Here is a 14412-nt window from a genome sequence, read left to right as displayed (position 1 = left end):
GGTGGGCTAGGAGGAGCTGACAAGGGAGAGGGTGAAGGGGAGGAGCAGAGAGTCAACTTCGGTGTGAAGAGTGCCTCATCATGCCTAACGGCTGCTGGGAGACAAAGTAAGCCAGCAACAACAAAGGAGGGTTGTTTGGATATGGTGTCCTGGTGACATCGGTTAGTCATTGAGGGGTTTGGGTGAAATTTAAATAAGAAGCGGGGTTGTGAGGACAGAGCAAGAAGTTTGCTCTTTTGGAAAGTTTGGCCAAAATAGGCATCTGAGAAATATAGTGATAGCTAGAAGGGGAATCCCTTGGGTTGGTCAAGAACATTTTGGGTTTTGATCTCAGAGAGGGCATAGAGATGATGTTTTTGTGTCCACGGTCACCCTGTTCCTTCTTCCTGGAGTGTCTCTCTGGCAAATTTCTAGCTATTCCGTAAGGTCCAGATTTAAGTGTGCTGTCATCTGTCAAAATTTTCCCCAGGCCCATGTAGATGTCTGTCTTGAGCCCCCAAGCCATTCTGTATGCACGTTGTCTTCCTTATCTGACTGCATGGTAATGGAAACTTTTTCTGTCTCTCTTCTCCATTAGACAAAAACGATGTCCTTGAAGCGTATGGACTGTGTCTTCTCAAACTTGTATGAGCACAGGTAGGTGCTTAAAAGTTGGCACTTGGAAGATATCCATTAAATATTTGACAAATGAATAAGTAAACGAATGAATAAACTAACCATGAGTTTGGAAGCAGTTTGAGTGGCAACTCTAGGATATGAATGGAAAAATGAAGGTACAGAGCAGTTTGGAGTTTGATAATTTCACAAAGTCGGAGGAGCACCTGCAAAAACCATCAAATCTCCGGCCTGACCCTGTTCACTGTTCCCAGGTCCCTGCCAGCCCGCAAGACACCAGCAGCTGAAACCCTCCCATTCACATCAAGCCTCAAACTTCACCACAGACACACAGACCTTGGGTGTGGGTGGCCGGCCAGGGATGGGGGGGCGGGGGGGACTTGGCTTCCTGCAGATGGAAAGCATCAGGCTGTGGGCTAGAAAAACTGAAGCTCAAGGGGTCCACAAGGTGTCACTGTTGATCCTTGGCTTAAAAAAAACTGATTTGGGCAGGGACTTTAGAAAGCTTTTAAAAGCACTTTGCAGATGAAGAAACTCAGGCACAGAGAGGTAAATATGATTTTAACTAAGCTCACATAACAAGTTAGTGGCAGAACAATTCACAGAATCCAGTCCCTTAACTTTGGAGCCAACGTAACTACCTTCTCCCACTGCTCTTAGAGGGGCATTTAAAGATGAGGACCCAGCAGTCTCTACAATCATTCACTCAAGACAGTGGCTCTAGATTGGAAATAGACTAGAGAAAAAATGGAGAAAGAAAAGAGAATGAAGAAAAGCCCCCAGCTTTCACCTTCACATGTGCTGTATTCACAGTGTCTGGGTTAGATACCGTCGCCGACAATGAGAGCACAGCACGCAGGGCCTCCGTCTGCGGCGGGGTTTGAAGAGCTGAATAGAAAGTCTCAGGTAATGGATTTCATCCTTTTTTGGCTTCAGCTTAAAAAGAGTCTGGTTCCCAAGGAAAACAAGAAGCCAAGTTGCTTCAGCAAAGAATTACCGAAACCTAAGTAGGAACTAGATACAAACATTTGCTGGATGGGACAAGGATACATTTCTGGGCCCTGCTGTTCAGGGAATGGGAGGCTTCAGGGCAGAAGAGCCTTTGTGAGCCAGTGACCCCGAGACCAGGCATTTATCCCCGTGTCTGGAAAGAACCACGTAGCCAAGGAGTCCCGAGGGAGGGACTCTGGGCTCCCGTCCAGGTGTCCCATGAGGTCGCTCCCATGCTCCTTGGCCTGAATGCCATCAGCCCCTTCTGCTCCCTGTGTGGCTTCTATTGGAGTCTCCTTTTCTTGCCTCCCAGGTAACATTTTTTTTTTTAAATTAAAAGAGCTTTATTATTTACTTAGGTAATAAAATTAATATGAGCCCATGACAAAAATTCAGGTACCAAGTAGCAGAAAGAAGAAAAGGTAAGATCCATAATCCTTCCATTCAGAAATAATTGCTGTGAACAGCAGTTGGCCTGCAGAGCACCTACCTGGTGTGTGAGGTCCCGGGTTCAGAGCCAGGAAATGACACCCACCCATCTGACTTCTCCCAGAGCTTACATTCTAGTGGGGGGTGGGGGGGGAGATATCAGTCAATTTTAAAAAGAAGTGAAATATATAGGATGTCAGATTGTAGTAAGCACTATGAACACAAATAAACCAGAGAAGGGGATGGGGACTGAAAGTAGGATATTTATTTATTTAGATTTATTTATTTGAGAGAGAGAGTGAGAGTGGGGGCGGGGGGCAGGGAAGAGGGGCAGAGGGGGAGAGAGAGAGACTGAAGCAGACTCCCTGCTGAGTGTGGAGCCTGATGCGGGGCTCGAGCCCACGACCCTGAGATCATGACCTGAGCCAAAAGCAAGAGTCTGACACTTAACTGACTGAGCCACCCAGGCACCCCAAAACTAGGATATTTAGAAAGAAACATTTGAACAAGGACCTGAAGCAGATGAGGGAGCAAACCATGTGGACATCTGAAGGAAGACTTTCCTTTACCTTCTATTTTCTGTGCACATATAATAATGCAATGATAGCATAAGCAATGTATGACTACATCCTCAATGTGAAAGACTTCAAACGACACAGGAATATGTGAGTACCAAGAGTCCATCCTTCTCACCACTCTATCACCTCCTCCCTCCAAGTAAACACTTTGACAATGGGGTGTTCCCTGCTTGAACTTTGTCTCTGCATTTATGTCCGTTTCTGTATATCTCACGCACGCGTTTAGCTTTATTTCCTACATAAATGAGATTATTCTTTGTGAAAGTGATGCCTTTTTCTTTTCAGCAGACAGGCTCTTCTTCTTCTTTTTTTTCCCCTTCAATTCTCTTTTATTTTATTATGTTAGTCACCATACATCATTAGTTTTTGATGTAGTGTTCCACGATTCATTGTTTTCGTATAACCCCCAGTGCTCCATGCAGTACACGCCCTCCTTAATACCCATCACCAGGCTAACCAACCTCCCTCCCCCCTCCCCTCTAAAACCCTGTTTGTTTCTCAGAGTCCATAGTCTCTCATGGTTCATCTCTCCCTCCGATTACGCCCCCTTCATTTTTCCCTTCCTTCTCCTAGTGTCCTCCATGCTATTCCTTATGTCCCACAAATAAGTGAAACCATATGATAATTGACTTTCTCTGCTTGACTTATTTCACTTAGCATAATCTCCTCCAGTCCCATCCACATTGATGTAAAAGTTGGGTATTCATCCTTTCTGATGGCTGAGTAATATTCCATTGTATATATGGACCACATCTTCTTTATCCATTCATCTGTTGAAGGGCATCTCGGCTCTTTCCACAGTTTGCCTATTGCAGACATTGCTGCTGTGAACATTGGGGTGCATATGGCTCTTCTTTTCACTATGTCTGTGTCTTTGGGGTAAATACCCAGTAGTGCAATTGCTAGGTCATAGGGTAGCTCTATTTTTAATTTTTTGAGGCACCTCCACACTGTTTTCTAAAGTGGCTGTACCAACTTTCATTCCCACCAACAGTGTAAGAGGGTTCCCTTTTCTCCACAACCTCTCCAACATTTGTTGTTTCTTGCCTTGTCAATTTTCGCCATTCTAACTGGTGTAAGGTGTATCTCAATGTGGTTTTGATTTGAATTTCCCTGATGGCTAATGATGATGAACATTTTTTCATGTGTCTGTAAGCCATTGGTATGTCTTCTTTGGAGAAATGTCTGTTCATGTCTTCTGCCCATTTTTTGACTTGATTATTTGTTTTTTCGGTGTTGAGTTTGAGAAGTTCTTTATAGATCTTGGATACCAGCCCTTTATCTGTAGTGTCATTTGCAAATATCTTCTCCCATTCTGTGGGTTGCCTCTTTGTTTTGTTACTGTTTCCTTTGCTGTGCAGAAGCTTTTTATCTTGATGAAGTCCCAAAAGTTCATTTTTGCTTTTGTTTCACTAGCCTTTGGAGAAGAATCTTGAAAGAAGTTGCTGTGGCCGATGTCAAAGAGGTTATTGCCTATGTTCTCCTGTAGGATTTTGATGGATTCCTGTCTCACATTGAAGTCTTTCATCCATTTTGAGTTTATCTTTGTGTATGGTGTTAGAGAATGGTTGAGTTTCATTCTTCTGTATATAGCTGTCCAATTTTCCCAGCACCATTTATTGAAGAGACTATCTTTTTTCCATTGCATATTTTTTCCTGCTTTGTTAAAGATTATTTGATCATAGAGTTGAGGGTCCATATATGGGCTCTCTATTCCATTCCATTGGTCTATATGTCTGTTTTTGTGCCAGTACCATGCTGTCTTGGTTTTTCTTTTTCAACATCTTCTTGGTGATTCGGGGTCTTTTCTGATTCCATACAAATTTTAGTATTGTTTGTTCCAGCACTTTGAAAAATGTCATTGGAATTTTGATCGGGATGGCATTGAAGGTATAGATTGCTTGGGGCAGCACAGACATTTTAACAATGTTTATTCTTCTGATCCATGAGCATAGAATATTTTTCCATCTTTTTGTGTCTTCTTCAATTTCTTTCATTATTGTTCTGTAGTTCCTAGAGGATAGATCCTTTACCTCTTTGGTTAGATTTATTCCGAGGTATCTTATGGTTTTTGGTGCTATTGTAAATGGAATCGTTTCTCTAATTTCTCTTTCTACAGTTGCATTTGTTAGTGTATAAGAAAGCAGCTGATTTCTGTGCATTGATTTTGTATCCTGCCACATTACTGAATTGCTGTATGAGTTCTAGTATTTGGGGGTGGAGTCTTTTGGATTCTCCACATAAAGCATTATGTCATCTGCGAAGAGAGAGAGTTTGACTTCTTTGCCAATTTGAATACCTTCTTAATGTTTTCTAAACTTCAGAGGTCTAGGAGAACTATGGCCCATACTACTAAAATGAAATTGAGTGTGGGTGGAGGTTTCACTTCCTCCCCTGGGCTATTAATCTAGTATTCACTGCATTAAATTATACTAATTTGTTTCTGCCTCTGTCTCTTGTCCTGGACACTGAGTTCTTTGTGGTCAGGGGTTCTGTCTTGTCATCCCTGACTTTCCAGGGCCTGTACAATGCCTAGCATATGGTGGGCATCTGGTAAATGAATGGGCAGTTAATTGCACTTGTATACATTACCCGAGAAGACCTCCAACATTGGATGGGATAGAGGCTGAGATCGATGTTATGGTCTGTCCTAACAGGAGCCAGTTTATTCTCCACTGAAAAACTCTGTGTCACTGTTGGATACAGGGACTGTGGATTCAGCCAGGATGACTGTGGTCAAGTCATTCAGATCATGAAGTCCAATGTTAGCATTAGAATTAAAAGACCAACTAAAGAGAACTAACTTTCACTCCCTTTGCCAAAAGAAATGGGCATTTAGTGAGTACACAAATGTGCTAAGCATTTTATAACATATTCATCATTCAAGGCAGAAAACAATGAGTTTTAGTTTGCAGATGAGTAAAACCACAAATCAGAGGTTAATATGGATATGATGTGGGCCCATTAAAGTGTCACTATCCAGATTTTCTTAACATTTCCCCATATTTGTTTTAGATTGGGGTTTTTTTGCGGGGGGGCCTGGGTGATGCAGTCAGTCAAGCGTTGGACTCTTGGTTTCAGCTCAGGTTGTGATCTCAGGGTCATGAGATCAAGCCCACCTCAAGCTCCGCACTCAGCAGGAGTCTGCTTGAGATTCTCTCTCTCTCTCCCTCTGCACCCTCCCACTCGTGCTCTCTCTCTCTCTAATAAAAAATAAATAAGTCTTTAAAAAATAGATTTTTTTTTTCCAAAAAAATGAACCAATAAATATACCCTGGAGGGCCGTATTCATGAATTCCATTGCCAACACTGGATGAGATAATTTAAAAGTCACTTAATGGAACTTCATCACTTAGTCGACAGACATTAATTGAGCCCAGGCGCTGGGCTAGGCCCTATGGATACAGAAAGGAATGATACATAGTCCCTGCCCAAAGGGACCCCACTTTTTAAGGGGAGAGGCGTGACAGATACAAAAGGTTTTACAGTTGAGAAACTGAGGCTCAGGGATGGAGGTGACTCTTCCAAGGGACAAAGCCAGGTTTGGAGGCCAGGGGCTAAGTGAAGCTGTCTTCAGGGAGGACCCTATAGCACGTCCCTGCCCAGTGACAGCAGGCTGGACCCTTACTGGAGGTGGCTCCTCTCTGAGTGGTGCCAGCTACACAGCAGAGCTGGTCTGATACAATCAAGCCGAGTCTGTGAGAAACACGCACGGGTGTTTGCTCTCTCTTCACTAACCATCTTTTTGCTGCAAAGAATTAAATTCTTTCCTGGTGACACACATTTCCTGTCAGGATGAGGCACACCCAGTTGAAACACCCAAATTAAATGAAGAAAAATCCTTTTAATTCCTCTAGGTACACACGTTTGGGTTCCACTGGATTGTTGCCATTTTCCCAGGGGCCAAGCCAGACATGGATTTGGGGCACAGCAAACAAGAACAATATACTAATAAGGGTAACAATCACAGTGACATTAAAACATCCACCATTTATTATCTCTAATTCCCATGTTCTGTAAAAGCAATTCATTCTCACAGAAAACTCAGAAAATGGCAAAAAAATTTGTGTGCTTTTTGGTAAAAACAAAACCAAATCTGTGATTTCCCAGTCCAAACAACTACTGTTAACGTTTTGATATAAATACTTTCTTTTTAAAAATATATGTACTTTATATCCTGCTCTGTTCATATAACTTTATATGGTAAGTATTACCCCACTAATTACGCTCTTTAAAACATAATTCAAATGATATATAACATTCTGTTACGCAGTTGCTCTGTGGTTGATCAATCTATTGTTTGACATTTAATTTCCCTCCCTCTCCCCACCCAAGTTTTGGTTAGTATATTATTACAACTCTTTTTTTTCTTAAGATTTTATTTTTAAGTAATCTCTACACCAGTGTGGGGCTTGAACTTACAACCCCAAGATCAAGAATTCTATGCTCTACTGACTGAGCCAGCCAGGTACCCCTATTTACAACTCTAAGCAGACTCTTGCCTCACTGAGAGACACCACTGGTCTCTTTCCTTATATTATTTCCTCATCTTGAGCCTCCAGAGTGAGTAGTACAGAATTTTAGAAATGAAGAAATTGGGATTTAAAGAGGGTAAGGAGCCATCCCAAGGTCAGAGTCAGGTTTGGAACCAGGTCTCTCTAACTCCTGAGCCAGCCATCTGGGTGTGCTTGGCTCTCTCTACACCACTGCTGCCATGAGCTTTCTGTCTTCCCAGAGCATCATTGCCTACAATGGAAGAATGTTCTTGTACTTGCCTTTGTCCAAAGTCTTAATCCTGGTCTCACTCTTTTCACGTCCCCATGGATATCCTGGTCCCTTAATGAGATTCAAGACTTTCGAATTAAACCCTCTCCATTTGGAAGATCCCAGGCAGCTGGGCTGATGCGATTGATGGTTTCCAACTGCTGCGCCATGTGTTCTCGGTGTCCCTTGCTCTCAGCTATTCTCATATAGGCAGGCTGTGAGGCTAATCATGTCTCCACAGTGTAAAACTGAATCCTGATATACTCACTAAAGCCCTCATGTTTCCTTGGGCCCCATTTAGATTCCCATTTATATTCTCAACAATTTCCAAGATCAGAGGTGGCCTCAGCAACTCAGCACATTTTAAACAGGATGCTAAACTTGAAAAAAATACATTGAATTCAAACTTGTCTTTTGAATTCTGGTCTCATATAGCCAACAGTCTAATTGACATCCTTTCTTAGATATTTTGAAACTTGCCACATCCATATCAGAATTCTTGGTGTTGGCCGTCTCACCCGTAGCCATCCTCTGCCTCCTGCTCAGTTCACAGAACCTTGATTTTGTTTGGGGATAATGTGCCCAGAGCAGGGCTTGAACCAAGATTGGTCCAAGTCCATCACAGTGATCTCAGCCCCATCGTAGAGTACTCCTGTCCCTAGCCTCCAGCAAGGGGAGCTCAGTGAGATTTAAAGGAAGTCTGCTAGAGAGTTCCTAGAAACAAAGGGTCTTCAAAAGAAAAGGAAGGCTGTCTTAGACACTTCGTATGCAGCACTTGAAGTCATTGGGGCCTTGCCTCTTACTCCAGCCATCCCTTGGGCCTCAGTTACTTGCAGTATTCTACCAGCTTCCCACTGGTGCAACTTCAGCCCACAGCTGAGTGCCGAGTGCTCCCTGCCCTGGGGCTCCCCACCTATCCAGCCACCACCCTGGTCCAAGATGGCATCATCTCCCTTTTGAACTTTTACAATAGCTTCCTCATTGATCTCCTCCTTCCAACTCCTGCCCCTTCCCTGATACATCAAAGCAAGAGTGATTTTAAAAAATATAACCTGATTCATGCTAATTCCCTACTTCAAACCTTTTGAGGACTTGGCATTATACTTTGAGCAAAATCCAAACTCCTTCCCATGGCCTGCAAGACCTTGCATGATATGGCCAACTGCCCCATCTCCAGCCTTTGCTTATCTCAATTTTCCCTTGCCAGAGTGGCCCCCTGGGTTTTACATGTTTGGAGCCTTCCCAGTACAGATCCTTTTGCCTGGTACACTCTTCCCTAAGGCTCCCCATGGCCAAATCCCTTTTGTCAACCAGGTGCCAGTCTCCTCTTAGAGTAAGGCCTTCCTTAGCACCCAGGGTTAAGTAATCCCACATGATTCTTTTTGTTTTCTTCATAGCACTTAGGGCAAGTTGCAATTATATATTTATTTGTTTTTTCACCCATTAATCTGCCTGGTAAGGTTAGAATCTTTTACGGAAAAGTCCAGATTTTTATTCTCCACCAAATACCCAGGTCCTTGTACAATGCCTGTCTTTGAATGTGTACTCAATAAATATTTGTTGAGTGAATGAATTGTGATAATAACAATATCAGTTTCCATTGAATGAGCTCCTTGTTTTTTGTGTTCAAATCCTGACTCTGACATTTATTAGCTCTGTGAACTTGGGCAAGTAGCTTAACCTCTCTGTACCTCAGTTTTATCATCTTCAGTGGGTATAGTAATACTACCTAGTTGAGTTGTCAGAAACATTAACTTATTTATTATATGTGAAGAACCTAGAGTGGTGTCTGGCAAATAGAGAGCATCATATAAATGCTTAGCTGCTACAGTTGTTGCTATCATTAATATCTCTGCCTGGAACTGACTCTCAGGAAGATTAGAGCCATATACTTAGTAATTGGCAGCTTAGGATCCCAAAGGACTGAAAGTATGAATTAACAAAAGTTATTCATGGACACTATAGACAGTGTCTGCCATATTATAATCTATTTGCCAATTGTCTGCTTCTAAATGCCTTTGAAAGCATAACCAGATGGCACTTTTTTCCAAGGATATTCATGTAAATATGGGGGCAGAAAATGGCTTAATGTAGTTACACTTTTCAGAAATTATGAAATTTATGTGTGGGGAAAGAACAAGGAAGACAAGGGAGGTGCATTTATAGACACAGAACAGTTGGCACCTCCTCACGTTCCATTCATTTTTTAACCCTTTCTGATCTGGCTTCTCCACCCTCCACTAAAACTACTCCTGCCAAGGTCAGCATGACTTTCCAATTGCCAAGTCAGAAGGCGACTTTTTGGACCCCAGCTTATTGCACTCATTTGACATACCTGATGTTATTAACCAACGACACACCTTTTGTAACTCTGCTGTCAGCACAACTACTGCCACATTCTGGATTCTCTCTCTGGTTCTTCTTAGCCACCTTGCCACCTTATCACAGTCTGTGTCTTCCTTAGGGTCCACTCCTGGTCCATGTCCCTTCCCACTGTGTCCTGGGAAAACACCACTCAAGACCATCAACTCTCACCACAACCTACATTGCTACCCAGATACTCTTGACATTTTTGTCCAGACTCAATTGCTGGCCATTTTCCTGAAGAGCTGGAACCTCAGTCTGGACCTCTCACACATGAGCTTTCCTTTTCATCCACTTGCTGCTGCTGTGCACCCTCATCACCGGTTCCTGGGCATTCTACCAGAGCCCCCTGACTGGTCTCTCTACCCTTAGTCACCTCCAACCCATTCTCCACACTCCCGTAGAGCACTTTCTAAAACGTGGTAATCTGAGCTTCCACTTCCAATAACGGTGGAATTGTTCCTGTAAGACAACCCTCCACAAGTAACAACTAGGAACTCTAGAAAAATGAAAAATAAAAACCAATGACTTGAAGGCACTAGAGAGGAACCAAAAGCAGACAGATCATGGACAAGAGGTAGCACTTGGAAGAATGAAATATCATGTGTGAGTTCTGCATTTTTTATGGATTTTGGCCTGAGAGCAAACCCCAGTTAGTGCTAAGCAGGGCAGCTAAAACTCAGCAGCATGCAGTCTCACAAGATAGAAGAACCAGAGAAAAGCATTCAGGGTGATAAGCATAGCAGCGGTAACTTGGAGGGAGGGGGGAGTCCAAGACAAGAGGAAGCAACTTCAGAACTCATCCTATCATGATCCATATTGGTCGCTTTTGGATTCCATTACTTCTAGCATAATTCATTACTTTGATTTCTTATTACAAAAGTGATGCATAGGACATTTAGAAGATCTGGGAGAACAAAGGCAAGATGATTCATTATTCAGTAATTATTCACTGAGCACTAATTATGTGCCAGGGACTATCCTTGGTACTGGGAGCACAGCTTTTTAAAAAAAAAGTCCTTGTTCTCACTCTAGTATGTAAGTCACATGAAAAGAAAAGAAACAAAGAGATGTGTAATATAATACTCAAGGTGGGAATTTCAAGAAAATAAAAGTCAGCGATGCTGGACAACATTGAACGAGAGAGAATATTTAGAATGCTAAAAGTGGTCACTTATCTGAAGTCTTTTTCTTTATTGAAAATAATTTAGCTCATTCTTGATACTTTAGAAATTACTCTCAAGTAGCCAATGGTACAGAGATACATAATTTGCATGTAGACACCTTATTCACAGTTAAGGGTATGTTATTTTTTACCCACAAAATGCTAAAATACATCCTACATAGGTACAATCTAGGTTTTGTGGCTGGATCTATGAAGCCAAACGATTTTTGACCAGTTTTTTTTAAAACCCTGAACTGACTCAGTGTTTTGGTGTTATTTCAATCGAGTATGAATTTCCTTGTCTGTCATTTAGAGAAGGCATGAGGTATTAGTACAGTCAGAGAAGAGCTCTACTGAAAAGTGACCCCCCATCGTCTATCATCTCTGTCTAATGAGATGCTGCTGTGAGCTCCTGATGAAATATTGTGCCACAGAACCTTGCCCTGTTGTGCAATTTCTGCAGAAGACCTTACAGGGCCATCTGAGCTCAGGCAACATTGATTACTATTCCATCTGTCGATTTATCTCTAAATAATCATGTATTATAATGGTCTTCTATTTCCGGTGCGTTGTACAGATGTTCTTTTGGAGACTCATCAAAACAGTTGAATTTTTTTTTTTTTGAGATTTTTAATTGGACGTGCATTTCTCTTCTGAAGCAGCCTGTCTTCAAATTTCTGTTTTGAAAAGTGCGCCTATGAGCAGCACAGCGCATGGCACACTGTGGCTAGCCAGGAATCCTGTGCCTTTTAGCAGCCCTTACCTAAAATGCTCATTTGATTTCTTTAAACTTACTCTTTAAATGACTACTATTCGGTTTTGTCAGTGGTTAAAGAGGGGGAAGGCGCTGAGATGCACAACAGCTGGAGGGGGCACGGACATTCCTTAGTGGGGCAGGAGGGGCTTCTGATCAGAGCAGGTGTGTGACTAACAGGGTGGCACAGCACTGGGGGAGGCTGCTGCAGACTTGTCCTGTGGGGAGCCCTCTGGACACTCCCGCTCCTTTCCAGCCGGCAAGACCGTTCCTCCCTTGCCAGTGCCTTTGCGGATGTGCCCAGCTACACTGTCCTGAGTTCCAGTTTCTGGGAAGGCTCTCCTCCTCACTCTGATTCTAACTAGCTCTGCTGCTTGGGTCAAGTCACTTGCCCTCTCTGGACCTGTTTCTCCCTCCAAAGTTGGATGAGGTTGGGCTCCATGAGAGCCGGCATGGCTTCAAACTGATGCCATATGGTGGCCCTCTCCCCTGCTCACACCCATCCCCACAATCCCATGGTAGCTCACAAACACCAAGCCTCACCCTCCCGGGTTGGGAGTCAGCAGATTGTCATCAGGGTCTCATGGGAGAGCGAGGAATGTCCTCAGGAAACTCAGCTTGTCGTCTTCTTCTTCCTGGAATAGGGGCCCCTGGTGTCAGCGGGCTGTGCTGTTGAGCTTAAGGCAGAGGACCGTGGGTGCTCCAGCTTGGGCCATAGGTAGGAAGGTCTGGCCCATAAACACAACGCCAGGCAGGCTGGTGTGGCTGGTGTGGATTCAGCTCCAGAATCAGGAGACAGGCTTGAGAGCTGATCCAGGCGGGAAACGGGATGTGGCCCTGGGCAGTCACTTACCTCTAGCCTTGCCTCTTCATCTGTAGAATGGGGATAGCCACCGCTGTGCTAATAACTCAGGGTTGTTCAAAGTGAGGAAACGCACTCAACAGTATCTTTTTTTCCTTAAAAAGATAATATAAACCGTAATGTGCATATAAATCACTTGGGGATCTTGTTAAAATGCAAACTCTGGGGGCGCCTGGGTGGCTCAGTTGCTTGAGCACCTGGCTCTCAGTTTTGGCTCAGGTCGTGATATTAGGGTGGTGGGATCAAGCCCTGAGTTAGGCTCTGCACTCAGCGTGCCGTCTGCTTGAGATTCTCCCTCTCCCTCTGCCCCTCCCCCTGCTCAAGCGCGCTCTCTCTCTCAAACAAATAAATCTTTTAAAAAGTGCAAATTCTGACTCAGTAGATTTGGGGTAAGGCCCCAAATTCTGCATTTCTTACAAGCTCCAGGGTGAGACTGCCCATGCTGTGCTGCGCCACCCTCTGGTGAGCAAGGATCCAAACCATTAAAGTTTTTCAAAATAAAAACAAGAAATTATCTAAATCCCACCACCCTAACACTACTTTCACTTCTGCTTTTTTTTTTTTTTTTTTAACTTCACATTACATCTTCAGTGGTTTCCATGTTTCTGTAAATTGTATGGGCCGTGAATTTTCTGTAATTATTACTTGTAAATAGTTGTCCAGCATTCCACAGTGCCAAAATGTTATCACTTAGCTATCCTGAAGCTAGGCTTGAAGCTCTGCCTGCTGCCGGCCTCTGTGTATGGTTGGACCAGACAGTCCCCTGTGTGTGGGGAAGCCTGTGCTCCTGGGGCAGCAGGAGAGCACTTGTTTCCTCCTGTTCCTCCCTAAGATCAATCTGTGGGAGGAAACTGGCTTGAGATTATGAACATCTTCATGAACTCTTGTTACTTTTGACATATGATTCTTCTGAAGGTTAACAAAGTGATGGATATGCACATATTTTGATTATTAAAAATATGGGCTCCCCCTGCACACTGCTGGGGAGGTGTAAGATGTGCACCACTATGGAAGACAGTATGGAGGCTCCTCAAAAAATTACAACTAGAACTGCCATGGGATCCAGCAATCCCACTTCTGGGTCCCAAAGCATTGAAATCTGGATCTCAAAGAGATCATCTGCCCTCCTGTGGTTCATCGAGGTACTATTCACAGTAGCCAAGGTGTAGACACAACCTAAGTGTCCTTAGGTATATATGCAGTATATACATACAGTGTAAAAAAAAAAAAAGGACATCTTGCCATATGTGACAACATGGCTGAACCTTGTGGACATCACACTAAGTGAAATAAGCCAGTCACAGGGCGCCTGGGTGGCTCAGTTGGTTAGGCGACTGCCTTCAGCTCAGGTCATGATCCTGGAGTCCCGGGACTCGCATCAGGCTCCCTGCTCAGCAGGGAGTCTGCTTCTCCCTCTGACCCTCGCCCCTCTCATGCTCTCTCTCTCTATCTCATTCTCCCTCTCAAATAAATAAAATCTTAAAAAAAAAAAAAAAGAAAGAAGCCAGTCACAGAAGGACAAATACTTATGTGAAGTATCTAAAATACTCAAACGGGGGCACAGAGCAAGATGGCAGAGGAGTAGGAGACCTAAATTTCGTCTGGTCCCAGGAATTCAGCTGGATAGGGATCAAACCATTCTGAACACCTACGAACTCAACAGGAGATCGAAGAAAAGAATAGCAGCAACTCTCTGAACAGAAAAGCAACCACTTTCTGGAAGGTAGGACGTGCGGAGAAGTGAATCCAAGGTGATGTTGGGGAAGATAGGCGGTGGGGGAGGGGGCCTCCGTCAGCTGCTTCTGGCAAGTGATAGAGCAGTGGAGCACAAAATCGGAACTTTTAGAAGTCTGCTCCGCTGAGGGACGTCGCTCCAGTGGCTAAGCGGGGG

The 14412-nt window shown here is 43.6% G+C and overlaps 1 protein-coding gene and 1 long non-coding RNA gene across 3 annotated transcripts in view; one reads left to right on the top strand and one right to left on the bottom strand.

The window, feature by feature from the left end:
- The first annotated feature begins 1346 nt into the window (after positions 1–1346).
- Positions 1347–14412, top strand: part of LOC118003942 — a 28102-nt gene continuing 15036 nt past the window's right edge. The window contains exon 1 of the long non-coding RNA XR_004677463.1: positions 1347–1918. This is a non-coding gene — a long non-coding RNA (uncharacterized LOC118003942). The remainder of the gene's footprint in view (positions 1919–14412) is intronic.
- The window catches only part of PRSS23 (serine protease 23), a 69555-nt gene continuing 67042 nt past the window's right edge, over positions 11900–14412 (bottom strand). For both annotated transcript variants that reach the window (XR_004677462.1, XR_004677461.1), the window contains exon 4: positions 11900–12616. The gene's annotated coding sequence lies outside the window, so the exon portion shown is untranslated. The remainder of the gene's footprint in view (positions 12617–14412) is intronic.

Source organism: Mirounga leonina, unplaced genomic scaffold, assembly GCF_011800145.1.
Source record: "Mirounga leonina isolate KUSES-001 unplaced genomic scaffold, KU_Mleo_1.0 Mir_92, whole genome shotgun sequence".
Taxonomy (NCBI): Eukaryota; Metazoa; Chordata; class Mammalia; order Carnivora; family Phocidae; genus Mirounga; species Mirounga leonina.
Note: the sequence above shows the minus strand (reverse complement) of the source record. Positions and strands in the feature narration are given on the sequence as shown.